Source organism: Lepisma saccharinum, chromosome 2 (assembly GCF_977018435.1).
Source record: "Lepisma saccharinum chromosome 2, izLepSacc3.1, whole genome shotgun sequence".
NCBI lineage: Eukaryota > Metazoa > Arthropoda > Insecta > Zygentoma > Lepismatidae > Lepisma > Lepisma saccharinum.
In genome coordinates this window covers 109472872-109488491 of record NC_139230.1, presented here as the reverse complement: position 1 = coordinate 109488491, position 15620 = coordinate 109472872, and the positions used below count along the sequence as shown (strand labels likewise).

Genomic DNA, 15620 nt, shown 5'->3' with positions numbered 1-15620 from the left:
ATCCCGGCACACCTGGATTGTGGGAACTGATGACTAGGAAAAGGCCTGGCAGCTATACAGATCAAGATTATGAGCACTACAAAGAAATATTAATAAAATCAGATGCTCTATACCAGAACAATGATCCCACACAAAAAAGAGTCAAGTCTAGCAGTGGAGCAAAATACAACAACTTAATCAAGCCCATATGGTCACAAATTAAGACTGGCAGTGGAATCAAACAATACAACACCCTGCCTAAAGAATTTGTCTGGGTTGATGATGTCAGGAAACTTGTAGATAGGTTATTGGTGATAGCTGGGGAGGAAAATGCTGGCAACCACAATTTTTACAATGAAAAGGTTGGAATTATGGACATGATAAGCACCAAATTGTCTAATTTTATAGTGAATGACACTAAGGGGATTGGATATCTTATAAAAATTATTAATACTCTACCACCTAAATTTTGGAATATTTCTGAGGGCCGGGGGTTGGTTAATGACATTATAAACAAGCTGCCATTTGAACTACACATTCCAGGCTATCAGTATTGTGGTCCAGGCACAAAATTGGACCATAGATTAACAGAGGTGATCCTGGTGTTAATCTCCTAGATGCTGCTTGTAGAGACCATGACATAGCATACAACACACATTCTGATCTTGACAAGAGACATGTTGCAGACAAGAAATTAGAAGAGGCTGCATTTGGTAGATTTGTAAGCAAAGATGCTTCTTTGAGTGAAAAAATAGCAGCATTGGGAACCACTATAGCTATGAACACCAAACAAAAACTGGGGTGGGGGTTGTGAATATATATATATAATAAACCTAGAATGAAGGCCAAGGGTGTTATGTATCAAATACCTTATGCAGGTCTTAAATCTCTTAAAACTATTGATAGTCTTTTAACCAAAAAGCAGCGCAAGAAAAAAAGCTCTTGTATTGCCAAGGGCCATGGTATGAAATTGTTGCTTAGTACCCCCCAATTAAAAAAATTACAACAATCCAGAAAAAAATCACATGTGGGGGGTTTCATATTTACTATCCCGGCCATCTTAGCAGCACTTGGGGCTGTTGGGAGCTTGGCTGGGGGATCAGCTGCCATAGCAAAAACAGTAATAGATGCCAAGAAAAATAGGGCAGAATTAGATGAATTGAAGCGCCATAACCTGGCCATGGAGAAACAAGGCAAAGGTGTTAAGAGAGCCATGAATAAGTTTAAAAAAAACAAGAGCCGCTTACAAACCAAGATATTGAAGCTTTAATCAAGCCACTGGGCATCAAAAATTTTAGAGGAGTGTACATGTCTGATTCTTTACCAGAACAACCACTCAACAAAGAGTGTGGCATTGTTAATTTGGATAAGTATAAAAATCAGGGCACACACTGGATCTGTTATCTTAAATATTTAAACAATGAGGCATTTGTGTTTGATTCATTTGGAGGTGTTCCACCTGAAAATTTAATAAAATATCTAAAATCAGCTAATCTTTATTACAATAATGCCCGTGTTCAAAATTTCAAAGATGTTAATTGTGGACATTTGTGTTTATCTGTTCTCAGATATATGTCTCAAATAAATAAACCATCAATTGAAAATTTTCAAAAAGCCTTGTGGTATTTAAAACATCATGGGGGCATTCCATCTCACCAGCCAAAATTCAATATTGAAACTCAAATTACATGATGATATAGTGTATCCCAAAACAATAGCTCTCAGAGCATTTTATGGCATGTACTTGATCCCTAATATTACACACCACAACAACAAAATTGCAGTAGGGGATCAAAAAATTGTCATCACTCCAGGGCAGTATAATCTGTCCACTCTAAATGCTCAATTACCCAGAGGTATAGTATTAACTCAAAATTCTGTCACTCACAGAGTAGAGATTGTATCTGCTACAGAAACAGTGGATCTGGGTACTATAGGAGAGCTGTTAGGCTTTGAGAACAACACAAAACTTGAAGCAGCCATCAAACACACTGCTATTAATATACCTAAATTCTTAGCCATAGAGACTCTGAATATTCACTGTAATGTGGCCGAGGGTATGATCACCAAATCAAATGGCATAGGCACTCACAAACAAACTGGCATCATTGCAACATTTAAACCTAATTCTGAATTTATGGAGCCAATCCCCAACATTATATTTTCCTGTGTGCCATAATAGAATAGATAACATTGAATTGATGGTCACTAATGAAAAAGAAGAATTAGTTGATTTTGCTGGAGCCACAACAACTGCAATCATAGAGATTAATATTTAAATAAAAATACATACAAAAAAATGGAAAATATTGAGAGTTATGAGCTACAATCATTCCCCCCAAACAGGAGGACATTTGCAAATTTAAATCAACCCAACACAGAAATTGAGGTTGATCTTGATGTAGGGGATGGCTTTATACACCCCCACAGAGCAGATCTATACATCAAATTTGATGTTGTAAAGCTCGATGGAACAGATTATCCGGCAAATTCACATATAAGATTGGTAAACAATTTTGTGCCGCATCTATTCTCTGAAATTGAGATCAGAAAGCATGGTGTTGTTATAAACAGAGTGGATTATCCCGGCATTACCTCCACAGCTTTGGCCACACTAAAATTATCCAAAACCGAGGCTTCTTACTACAAAATAGGTGGATTTGAGGCTGGTGATAAAATTATATCTAAGAGCCACACAGTGTTGTTCCCTATGCGCCTGTTACCTGGATTCTTCTCAGAATACAAAGATATTATGTGGAAGGGTGGTTTAAGAATCACATTTAGAAGAGCTGTCAATGATAATAATGCTTTGATGAGGTACAGCACATTAAATTCTACAGGGGAAGCTCTGCCCAATACCCTACCTGATGAAGGCAAATGCATTATTCAGACTATGGAGCTAAGAATCCCAGTTGTTGAATATGAAGCCAGTTATGCTCTTAAATACAAAGCAGATATAATAAAAAATCCACAAATTCCTTTACAATTTTATACATATCAATGTGTACAGAAGCCTGCCGCTGGTACTTATTATGAGTTTGATGCTACAAATTCATTCTCCAGTATACAATATGACATGCCGGATTTTGTGGTGGTTCTGTTTCAGACTGGAAGACACAATAATCAGGAAAAAAATTCAAGTAGATTTGATAACTGCAACATCAAGAACATATATCTTAAAAATGGCAGAAATGAGGTATTCCCTAGAGAAAATTATAATTTAGACATGTCCAAGAATGATTTCCTTAAATTATATGAAGCATTTACAGCATACAAAAGGGTCACTACTGGCAATACTGACATGTATTACACACCAGATGAATTCAAAGCACAGAGACCCATGTTTGTCATCAACACTTCAAAAAGGAAACAAGTTGTGGTTAATGACAGGACAAACATTAAAATTATCTGTGAATTCCACGATACACTCCCTGATGACACTATATGTAATGTTATTCTCATAGGGGAAAAATCTTATGTTTATGATGTAAGAAATGAGAGAGTCACAGAGCAATTCTAGAAAAATTACATTATCTTAATACTAGATATACAAGTTGAGCCTGGTGCCCAATTGAACTTAAACCGGAAGTAAATATGTGTGTGTGTGTGTGTGTTAATACGTTTGGCGTAGTTTTAGGTGTGGGCAAAAAAAATATCAGGAGGGGCATATTTTTGACAGGTTTATGGACAACAATCTCACAGAAGTGCCTTTTGTAAGTGTAGACAAATCAATCTGAGGGGGGTCATACTTTCTCAGGAAATTCCCGAGGGCATTTTTACAAAAATCTTGGATTAGACAGGGTTCCACACTTGAGCAAAAAGCTCATATGGGCATGTTGAGCTTGTTTTAAGTGTAGCCAAATCTGCATGAGGGGGGTTCATACTTTCTCGGGTTTATAATAGGGGTTTTTACACTACTATAGGCAATAATTACACAATTCTAAAAAAACAGGTTGGCAATAGAGAAGAAATTTATGAGAAACGGATGTAATTGATATTTTAACATTACATAACACAAAGGCCTTGCGGATATAGTTTGCACAGGGCCTCGCATTCCCTTACAGCAGCGCTGGTATACAAGTGTATTTATAAGATTTTCCCAATCTTTTTTCTGTAGTGTCTGATTGGTACACTTCTGCCCATTCTTCTTTTTTTTAGAAGATTAGATAGATGCTTGATATTTTCTTCATTCATATTTCTACATTCTATTATATATCTTTTTGTTATATTATTGTTTGTGGGCAACTTTACTTGCATTAGTTGTGCTGTGTGGTCTGATATTAATGTGAATCACCTGTTTTTATCATGTCAAAAGGCAAGTTGGTGCAGGGTGGCTACAAACAAGCAGAAATAAAATTCCCTGACTTTTCCAGGTTTTTCAGGACAAAATTTACATTTTTCCCTGACAATTACAAACTAAAGTAAATCGATGTTTTTGCAAATGGAAATAATAAACTCATACAGATCCAGGTATGGATTTGTTAAGTACCAATATTATCTTCTATGAAATTGACTTAATTTATCTATTCTCTATGATTTGAATTCAAACTTGAAAAATAGTGAATTTGGAAAATTATTACAATTCACAAGCTATGGAATGATTATGGAATTTTATCATAGGCAGTAAGTTTAAAATAAAATACTTGATTCTTTTTAAAGTTATGACTAAATGGGATTAGAGTGAAGAGCGACTGATTAAGAAATACAATTTGTAATTTATCAGTCTCCTAATACCAATCTCGGTATTATATGTTGATATTTCAACTGAGGTTTGGAACCCTCTGCTTGCAAGAACCATGAGTGCGGACTCATTTTTCAAACTACTTCTCTCCTCTCTGTAAAGCAAACAACTTAACTCTTGCATATAAGTGAAACAATTGAATTGTACAATAGAAAGTGTAATATTTCCTTACATTATCAATGGGATTTCTGCTTCAGTACAGTATATCCAAGTGAAGTTCTGTGAAACTGACAACATGCAGTTATACCATTATTGCTGACGAAAAGGGTATCTAGGTATTAGAAATTTAATGCAAGCAATTTATAGAATTGCATTGTATAGGTACCCGATTTAGCTAACCAAACATTAAAACAGGAACACTCTGTTAATAACAGCTTCTAAAAGTTCATATACGGGGGGCATCCTGAAAAAAGCTTCAATGGTGTCTATACGCAGCACTAGTGGCTGGAGAGCAACACACACGTGGGCTGGAAGAAGTGGCATGTAGCTGTAATCTGGTACAGTCAAAATTCAGCCGTTTAGGACAGTTCTAGGTTCAAGATTGCAGCTCTCATACAGTCTCCCACCGACTGCGATGTAGCATACATGTAGTAATTAGATTTTTGCACGCTCAAAATTTGGCACAGTGCCACCAGCAATCATGTGAGGTGTGCAGACCGGACGTCGTGAGTGATAGCACAGACCAAGTGATAGTATGGTCAGACGATGGTACCGACAATTCACATAAGCTGAGAACACATGGGCCCTTTGCATCACTTCAGGTGAGAGATCTTGGACCACTCCCTGTACATCCCTGGCCTTGCAAGTACCGACTTTCAACTCTTTGTTCAACTGAAGAGGTTTCTGGAAGGACAAGGATTTGACAGCTACACTGTGGTAGAGATTGTTCCAGTCTTTGCTGTCAGACACATACGCCAAGGGCATACAAAATTCAGTACCATGCTACGACAAATGCCAGAACAACGGTGGTGATTATGCCGAAAATTAGGTTAGGACTCACTGTTACTAATGCAATAAATTACAACTGATATTCTTGTTTTATTTATGCCTAATTGGTAGGGACCTTGATTTTTTGTTATTTTTTTCAAATTTGTGTATTTTTTATTTTGTACTATTCAATGTTATTTTCCCCAAAATTCACATTTTCATTTTAGCGCATTTTCTGGCAAATATCTCAAATTATACCTGCATGGTGTTTTTAAACTACTCTTTCAAATTGTAAGTCATATGGCCTACGCCTCTTCGTGAGAGTTTGATATCCTGAAAGTTATTTTGGGAAAGGTATTTTCCATACCCCCTTTTAAATTTTAAGGTAAGGGTTTTAGATAATGGAATTTTCCCCGTATATACTGAAGGGTGCATAATGACCATAAGTGGCGACGAACCCAAAAAATTTAAATCAATCAATTTCACGTGACAGATACAGATATATTATGGCACCAAAAATTGGCATTATCTTTTTTTGATTTGTTAGTGTTAAGTTTCCCAAAATTCGCGTTTTTGTTTTAGAACATTATGCTGCCAAATATACCAAAACTTAATACTCCATTGTGCTTTTAAACTATTATTTTAAATTGTAGGTCACATGGTCTATGTATTTTCGTGACAGTTTGATATGTTGGAACAGATTTTTGAGGAAGTAAAAGTAAAGTGCTCCCCTGCACTTTGCCTTGAAGGTGTATAGGGGTGTGGAGTTAGGGCCCCACACTTTCTTGATCACGGCTGAAGGTGGGGTGATGTGATGAGCACCACACTCCTGGCTACCTTTATCCCTCAAGGTTTCCTCCAGGTACCCGTTTGATATGACGCTGGGTGGGCTGCGGAGCAATTTGAATAGGTGGAAAAGATCCAGATTCTCCCCCGCAGGGGATCAACCCCGGGTCTCTCACATGGTAGTCAGACGTCCTAACGACCGATCTCCATTATTTCTCGCTCGACAAATGCCGATGGTGCGCACTTAGCTTGGTAACTCAAAACACACATCGTGCAACAAATACTGAAAATATGGCTCCCGTGTGAAGGTAGATACGCACTCGATCTCCTGTTAGAACCCTGCCACTTTGCTCTGTGATGCAAATGGTTTTGATAGAAGTTTAAAAAATCGTGCGAAATACATGATTTAATGTGGCTGTCAGAATTATTTCACGTATAACAAGCATTATAGTTTACTCTTGAATAAAAACTTGCATGTTCTATGTACACAAACATGGCCTAGAAAAGACAACAATGTTGTTTTAAGACATTTTTTTAAAAAATCGCTAAAAATGCAAACAATTCGCATTTTATGCCAAATTCGCATAATTTCGATATTTTGAACAGGCGAAAAAGGTGTCCAGACTTCACTGCACATTCATAAACACAACTTCGCAGCACTTATCATTTTTCACGGTTGTCGCGTTTGCGAAAAATCAATGTCCCTACTAATTGGAAATTACTTTCTGGCCACCCCTCGTATAAATCAGTAGATGGAAAGTAGTAAGTTAGCAGGGCTGGCAGAGAAAAGTCAATTCTTGAAGAAAGTGAATTGCTTTTATGATTGAATGATTCGAGTAAATATATTAAAATATTTACGTATTTTTTATTAGTATTTTATTTCATATTGGACATTAATTTCACTCAGTGAGAGATTCATGACCATCTCTCACGAGTTTAAAGCTCTTGTTTATGCATGCGATTTTTGTTGGATGTTGCAGTCCAAAGACATCCAACAAAAATCAATTACATAAGATTGCCATGCATGCAATTTCTGATGCATGTTGTAGTGAGATACTTTGACGGGTGGCGATATTCGACAAAAATCGTATGCATCAATGGAGCTTATTTGTTTCCATGTTCCTTCAGTTTGTCCAACAAAATGCCATACTGCAATGTCCGACAACTATCGGATGGCGCCACCTGCTCCCATCCCCTCCATCTGTTGGCAGTTCTGTCCCCTTACTACTCCCATACGGACAAGAAAAAAATGATAATTCAATGCATTTTCCACGTAATATTTAGAGGCTTAACACATTGTTCTGCCCCTCCGGAAATTTCTCTCTCTCTCTCTCTCCTCCTGCCTTCACTGGTTTCTGGCACCGTGGTTGTGTTGTGCATAAAAGGGGCCTAAAAGTTGAGGCCGAAACTTAGCAACAAGATTTCCTGTGCAGTTCTATAACGATATCCTAAAAAAAAAAAAGTCATTGAGGACAAAATTCCCTTACTTTCTTTGACACCTCAAATTCCCTGACTTTTCCCGGTTTTCCAGGTCTGTCGCCACCATGTAATATGATCTATAAGAGTTTCAGTAGTGAGTGTTATCCTGGTGGGGTTTTAAACAATTTGATTAAGAGCATGAGATTTAAGATCTATATACTCTTTACTTTTTGCATTGTTTTGAAGGAGATCAATATTTATGTCACCTAGAATAAGGACCTTGCAATTTGGCACTATTAGCCTTTGTAATACATCTAATTTTGAGAGAAAATCATTGATATTACAACTTGTAGATCTGTATACGGTTATTATTGTGTAAATGTGATTATTTACATTGATTTCAATTCCAGCTGCTTTGAATACCATTTCAATGCATAATTGTTTAAACCACTTGATCTGTTTAGTCCTTGAAAGGCTCGCTTTTGTATATATGGCAATACCTCCACTTTTATGTTCCACCCTGGTAAATTTTGACACTAACCTCTAGGGCAGCAGTGGCCAACCTTTTTTGGTTTGAGGGCTCATTTACATTTCAAGAATCACTGGCGGTCTACTTATCTAACAATGAGAGCCTAAAAAAGGAAGCAAAGGGCCAATACCATAACATTGACATTGATTACTTTATTTTATGTATGTATTTATTTATTTATTTATTAAATAAGTCTTGGTTCCAGTACTGTGGGCCTGGCACCTGTTTAAGGCCGTATCTCCCCAGTTCATCATTAGCATATTTTCACCCTATTAATGAAGAGGTAAAAAAAATTCTTTCTTACATAAACATAATTACTACAATTTTATTCTTTCTACATTAGCCTTTTTAGGGAGCGCAATAGTTGTGTTACAAAGAAGACAGACACACATACCTTTCACTATAATAAATAAGAACTCTTGCTCCCATTCACTATGAGTGGTAAGTCTTCTGTTTCTTCTTACCTGGTTCACTCATGACTTGGCGGCTTGTAGCACGACTAATAAACTGCCGACAGCAGCCTCACAGCGAGTTTAGAGTCTTACGATCGCGAACTTTCAACAAACATCACAGCCTTCAACAGGGTTGCGAATAACTGCCTACTGGCCCAGTATTTTGTGCAAACAATGTTGCGTCTAACAATGTAATCAAACCAGCCTTGTCGCTAACAACAATGTAGTGTAGAAGAAGAAAGCCTTTGATTGCCCATTGTTCAGTCATTCAATAATGAATTGTTGGTTACTCCGAATGGAGAAGGCAAAGAACATTTACATTTTTTATGGTTAATTATTATGTGATTCAACAAACAAAGAAATTATCTGTTACAACAAAGCTCTTTTCCTGATACAACAGTTGAAAATACAGAGAGGTAAGTAATAAAATGTATTGTGACTATGCATAATAAAATCCGTATAATATGATAGAGCACTGCAGGCTACCTCTCGCGGCTTGCCTACCGGTCGACGCATTGGCCACCCCTGCTCTAGGGTATAAAATTGAGATTCACCTTCCATGAGACCAAATTCAGTTAATGTCAGTATGTCAGGTTGAATTTCATGTAAACATAATTCTATGAGATCTACTTTGTTGGTGTCAGATTGTACGTACACTATTGTGCATAATTGTCAGAATAGAGTTATTTGTCATATGATTTTGCATATTTTTATTTCTGTGGTTAGAGCCTGAATGTGTTTTCTTAAAATCTGTTTCCTTAGTTTCCAGTGTGATAGGTGCATAGTGGTGCGAGAGATTTTGGTGTATATGTTTGAATTTGTTTTGACTATCTACATTATTTGCAATTTTGAACTTGGGTGTATTAGTACTGTCTATAGATGATGAGTAAGTGTTTGATTTTCCATGGCTTAGATTTATGCCGAACACTGTTGTATTATCACTGACCTTGGTAATTTTATCAGAAGTATTTACCATAAAAAATCCCCACTGAATCTACTCGGAAATCATACATTTCATGTAGACGACTTTTATTTTTTACTCATTTTGTTTTATCAGTTTCATTATATTCCCCTGACATTCCTCTCTCGCCCTTATCATTTGATCTGATACTTTGTAGGTAAGATTTCCAAGTAAGTGGAATGGGTTCACTGCATTTATCATTTTTCTGGTTTACAATTTATATTATTCTATCACTTAAGTATTCCTTACCCTTTTTGCTAAGATGAAGTCCATGTCTGGTATACATGTCTCTGGCAATAGCGTGGACTTCAAGAACTGTTACATTTGCAAACCCTTTACACAATTTTGTTATTCTACTATTTACAGCTTGTACTTCTTTGTTCACACAAGAATTTTCCATCAGATCATATTTGTGTGGGGTAGTGCTACAATTAAATTGGTATCAATAAGTTTTTTAGGTTGTTTTTTTAGTGATCTAATTACTTTTGAACCTTCATTTTTTGATACATCATTGGTGCCAGTGATTATTATTACCTGATCATTATGTCCTAACATTGTACACTCTTTTTTGACACTTTCTAGTACATTTTCTGATGTAGCACCAGGTTTCACAGTGCCACAAACTGCTGTTCGTCTCTTTTGACAAAATTGGAGCTAGTCCGTGACATTGACTGTCACCATATATATGAATTTTTGGTGATGATATCGCATTTTCCTTTTTGGTTTGTTTTGTGGTATGCCTATCTTTTCAGTACTACTTTCCCTGAGGCTACGACTATGTTTGTTGGTGTAATTAATGTTCTTCTCATCGGATTTAACACTTGTAGCTTGAGTGATATTACCTTTTCCTGCATTTTTACTCGTGTATTCTTGCTTTCGGCACTATGCATATTGTTGTGTGGACTAAGATTTATATTGGTCTTGAGTACCTTTGTTGGTCACATATCATCTTCTGCTATCGCGGGATTGTCAAGTATAGCAAAAGGATTCTGTTGTTGTTATTGAGTTGCTGTTTTGGTATAATTTAACAATACAGGGAATTTCTCCAATTTGTTTGAAATTTCGGATACTTACTAATTTGGGTCTCCTAATCACGAATCTGCACTTCAAATTTGGCGCTCACGTATAGAAATTCCTGAATTATGGCTAGCCCCACGAACCATTGGCGCGTGGTTAGGTTAGGCTAGGTTAGGTTAGGAAACATAGTTAAAAAATTTTAGGGTCATAGTAATATCAGGAATATATATATATCGTTCTTTAAGTATTCGAAACGGAAAATCTTGCGATAAATAATGAGCAATTGTGCATTGTCGGTTGCGATGACTGACCCTCTTATTTTGCAAGTTTGACACGTGAGCGCCAAATTTTAACTTCAGATTCGTGATTAGGAGTCCTAATTTAGTGAGTACGCCAAATTTCAAACAAAATGGAGAAATTCCAGGTATTGTAAAATCGCTCCGCTGTTTTAAGTCCACTATATGCACAGTAAGGCTAATCGGGACTGGACCTACAGTTTAAAGTGGGATCCGAACCACTTGTGCCTCCACCGGGTATCGAACCCGGGACCCCTTGATTACAAGGCAATGACGCTACCACTGCACCATGGGGGAGGCCCAAAAGGATTCTAGTGAGCTACTGTCGGGTTGGGTGTGAAGCTTTTCTTTATGGAAGCTATTTGTGGTAAACCTCCTCATGGAAGCAAACTACATTTTGTGCCATATCTTGTAAATTCGCTCCATGTCCCTTTGTAGTTATTCCTGTAGCTCGCAGTAAATTTCTCGTATGGGACAAATGGATTTCTCCAAATTTACAGGAGAAATTACTTACCAAATGCAGTTTCTTTATACTTGTGGAAGGTCGGAGAAGTGTTTTCTCACAACATTCATTGAATTTTGCCGGTAAATCATCTATTTTTCGATATAAATGTGTGACCGATGCACAAAAGCTCTTGCATCCATTTACTTCCAGGTGGATGTAGCCTGTGTGTGACGACGTAATCCAGGTCAGTTTCTCCAAACATGTGTTTTTGTAACTGAAGAAGGTATGTTTCCGCAAATGGTTTATGGGGCTGTGTGTCAATGGTTCATGGGGCTATGCGAGAATGGTGTGTGGGGCTACACATATTTTTTTCAAAACTAATTTTTAACTATTGTAACCTATACGTGACCCTACCTAACCTAACATTACCGGAAATGGTTCGTGGGGCTATGTATGAATGATTCGTTGGGCTATGTGTCAATGGTTTGTGGGGCTACGTAGGTATTTTTGGGTGTAGTGGGGTGGAAACACTGCATGCAGAGTACAGTAGTGAAACTGTGACCGCCATTTTTCATGTTACCGAAAGCAAAAAGAAACGAAGAAAACTTACTCGATATGTCGCAAATAAAGCTTATTTCCGTGAAATAAGCGAAATTCCACCTTCAGCAATATTTCTCAATGCAGAATACGTAAGTACGAATATTCAAATTAAATGAACTAGCAAATTTCAGCCGTTTGTCCGATACGAGAAATTTACCCAAGTTGAGTCTTCAGTTTTTCCAGTTGTGCTTTTAGCTGGTAGCAATTTCTGCAGTCTCTCATGATTCTTTTTTCAACTTCGTTCACAAAAAATGTAATTTTACAAAACGCAAGACACTACTTGTTACTTAGTTCAATTGGTGTTAAGTCAAGTTTATGTATTATTAAGTCAAGTATATGCACAGTAAGGCTAATTGGCACTGGACCTACAGTTTAAAGTGGGATCCGAAATACTATGTGCCTCCACCGGGTATCGAACCCGTGACCCCTTGAGTACAAGGCGACGACGGCTATACTGCACAATCGACCTTTGTGTTCTACCATTGGTTAAACTTTACTGCCGTGTATCCACCGGAAGTTGTGGTTTGTATGTGGTAAGTCAGCGAGCGTATGTTTATTTTAGTAAGTTGATGGTAGGTGGCTCTGGTGATGTTCAATTAGCTAGTGCTTGGTGTGTAGTCACAGATTGTGTAGTAGTTTGTTATCAGTTGCCGGTTGAGCGTATTTTACTGGTGGGTCATGTTGGTATGGCCTCGGCTTCTACGTCCGCGGACGTTGAATTTGGTGAAACTACTGTAAATTTTCACCAGTTTATGTTCCAGCTAATTGTGATTAGTAAGGTAAGTTTGATTTCTTTTTATTTTGGAGTAGGTAATTTGTGGTTGTAATGTAAATTTTTTAGTTTTCGTTTAGTTTTAAATTCGGGTACTCATAGAAATTTAGATTTAGTGATTTTGATTTGGATTGGTTCGGGGGTTTGGGGGCGGAGCCCCAACAGTAGTATAAATGAAGATTTTTTAATTGAAAGTTTTTATTGGAGTGGTTTATTCCTGTGTTTAGTCGTTCCCCCTTGGGTTTACTGGTGTCGTTCCCCTTTGTGTTTACTGGCATTATCCAACTTGTGTTTAGTGGCGTCTTTCTCTTTCGTGTTTACTGGTGTGGTTCCATTTTCATTTTTAACGCGAATTTCTTCCTTGTGTTTATTGGCGTGTTTCCTCCTCGTGTTTACTGGTGTGGTTCCAATTTTATTTTACTGTGTGTTGAAAGGGGTAAATCATTTATTTTTTTGTCGTTCCCCCTTGTGTTTAGTGGCGTCTTTTTCTCTCGTGTTTACTGGCGTGGTTACATTTTCATTTTTAAGGCGCATTTCTTCCTTGAGTTTATTGGCGTGTTTCCTCCTCGTGTTTACTGGTGTGGTTCCAATTTGATTTTACTGTGTGTTAAAAGGCGTAAATCGTTTTTGTGTTCGGAAATTGTTAATTTTGTATTTTCAATATGGCGGTTCGTTTTTGATTGGTTATGATGCGAGTTTGGAATGATGACGTGATTTTCAAAATGGCGGCAGGTACTTCCGGTGGAGTTACTACTGTAAATTTTCACCCTACCATTTTCGCGCAAAAGGAAATTTGTTCACTCGTAGTACTTAATTTGTGCTTCTAATTAGCACTGTGCATTTCTCAATTAGAAGTTCCTATTCTGTGAAATAATACAAACTTTCTTACATTACTTACCACAAATGCTTCCCTTCATCGGAATCCATGTTGTAAACACACAGTATTGCCAGGTCGAACTTTTAACGTGGATATGTATGCGAATTTCCACTAGGATTCAACTTTTTTTATTTCGTGTTTCCACCTGTATTTATGATTTTCATTTTATTTTTGGTAGTGTCTGCTGCCACGTTCTTTTTCTGCTGGAACCTCAAAAAACACGTGCGTGGCAGCAGACTCGGCCTTTATTTTTTGATATTGAAGTTTCTATTTTTCGTCTGTAAATTCTTTTCGGTAAAATTTCAGTAACCACCAAACGTCTCTAATTCCGGTAAGTACTTTCTCCTGTAAAATTGAAGAAATACGTTTTGCTGAAACGAAAGTTTTACCTTCTTTTGTTTTTCTTCAATTTGTTTGAGAAATATATGGTTTTTGGCTATTTTTAGGAGTGTGCGGGATTCCGAAAAGTCGGGACCGGGATCGGGAAAAAAAATTCCCGTCCCGATCCCGAGCAGTCAGGAAATACCGAATGGTCATTTTAAAAAGTCTTTAATTCTCGACGTTTTCTGCATTGTAAATTTCTGGAACTTATCGGAAATTGTTAGTTTTTATTCCAGAATGGCAAAAACAATCACTTAAAGTGAAAATGACGTGTAAATTCGAGATTTTCAGAGTTTCAGGAAATTTCGAAAATTTCCTGACGTTGTCGGGAAATTGTGAATTTTTCCCGTCCCGAATGCCGGGATTTAAAAAAAAATTACCATCCCGACCCGAAACAAAAAATTCTGTCCCGCACGCGAGAATTTATTTAACAAACAGCTATGCCATATCTAGGGAATTATCCAATCAGAGGCGAGGATTTTGTTGCCCGCGCGTTTCTGTCGTCTGCACCTGCTGCCCGTTCCAGCGTTCTGTCGCCAACCATTCAACTTCTGCTGGTGAAGAGTTTGTTGTAACTTTTGCAAGTGATATCGGAATGGCAACGAACCATAGGCGTGCGCATGGGGGTGCAAGAGGGGGCAGTAGCCCCCCATAATACTCTTACTTAGAAATTTTGTGTAGAGGAATCTAATCACCGTAGTCAAATAATATTATGCTCTGAAAGGAATAAGTATTTTGAAGCTGTCGAAACTTTCAAGGAGAGGAGATACGGAAGGGGCGCATTATTTCCTATGTAATTGAACTACCCAACTTCATTCTCTAGCAATTTTTTTTCTTTTGTTATTAACACTCCCACATACTTTATCCGTTACTTGTGTTACCTCTAAGTGTTTGCAGAATAAATTGCCCATACATTGGAAGTCAATAGTGGTGATTGGATGCCGAAACTGGGGATTGCAGGCGCCTGTAGCCACAATTTTATTTTGGGGTGATCATCCCTTATCAGCCGCCGACATCTAAAAGCGAAAAAATGGGTTAAAAGCCCTGAATATGAATTTCTCAGGACATTACAATTAATTGAGTAGGATCCATGAGAATTACCGTGCAAATTGTCCATCGCCATGTTTGTGCACTTTATTTGACCCAATAAGAGCTTCAAGAGTTTAAAGGAAACTCAAAACAAGCTGTTGACAAACTTCTGCACCAGCATACAAAAAAAATCAAACATGTAAGAGAAAAATTGATGAAAATAGTCATGCTACTAGTGGATCGCACTGTACAAGATGCTTAATCGTGCTAAGAAAGTAAAATTACGTAATTGAAGACTAAAATCGATAAACGCTGTAAGTGCCACAATAAATCAAACACCGTTTTCCACGTTAAACTGTGAAATGTGCCATGCTTTATAATGTGGTAAACGTGAAATGTGGCTGGCAGC

The 15620-nt window shown here is 37.4% G+C and overlaps 1 protein-coding gene across 3 annotated transcripts in view; it reads right to left on the bottom strand.

Moving 5' to 3' along the window:
• The window catches only part of Drat (Death resistor Adh domain containing target), a 217307-nt gene that overhangs the window by 125043 nt on the left and 76644 nt on the right, over positions 1-15620 (bottom strand). Inside the window, exon 1 of one of the 3 annotated variants that reach the window (XM_083117532.1) lies at positions 13823-13856. The exons of the other annotated variants lie outside the window; for them this stretch is intronic. The gene's annotated coding sequence lies outside the window, so the exon portion shown is untranslated. Of the gene's footprint in view, positions 1-13822; positions 13857-15620 lie in introns of those variants that run through there. 3 annotated transcript variants of the gene reach the window in all.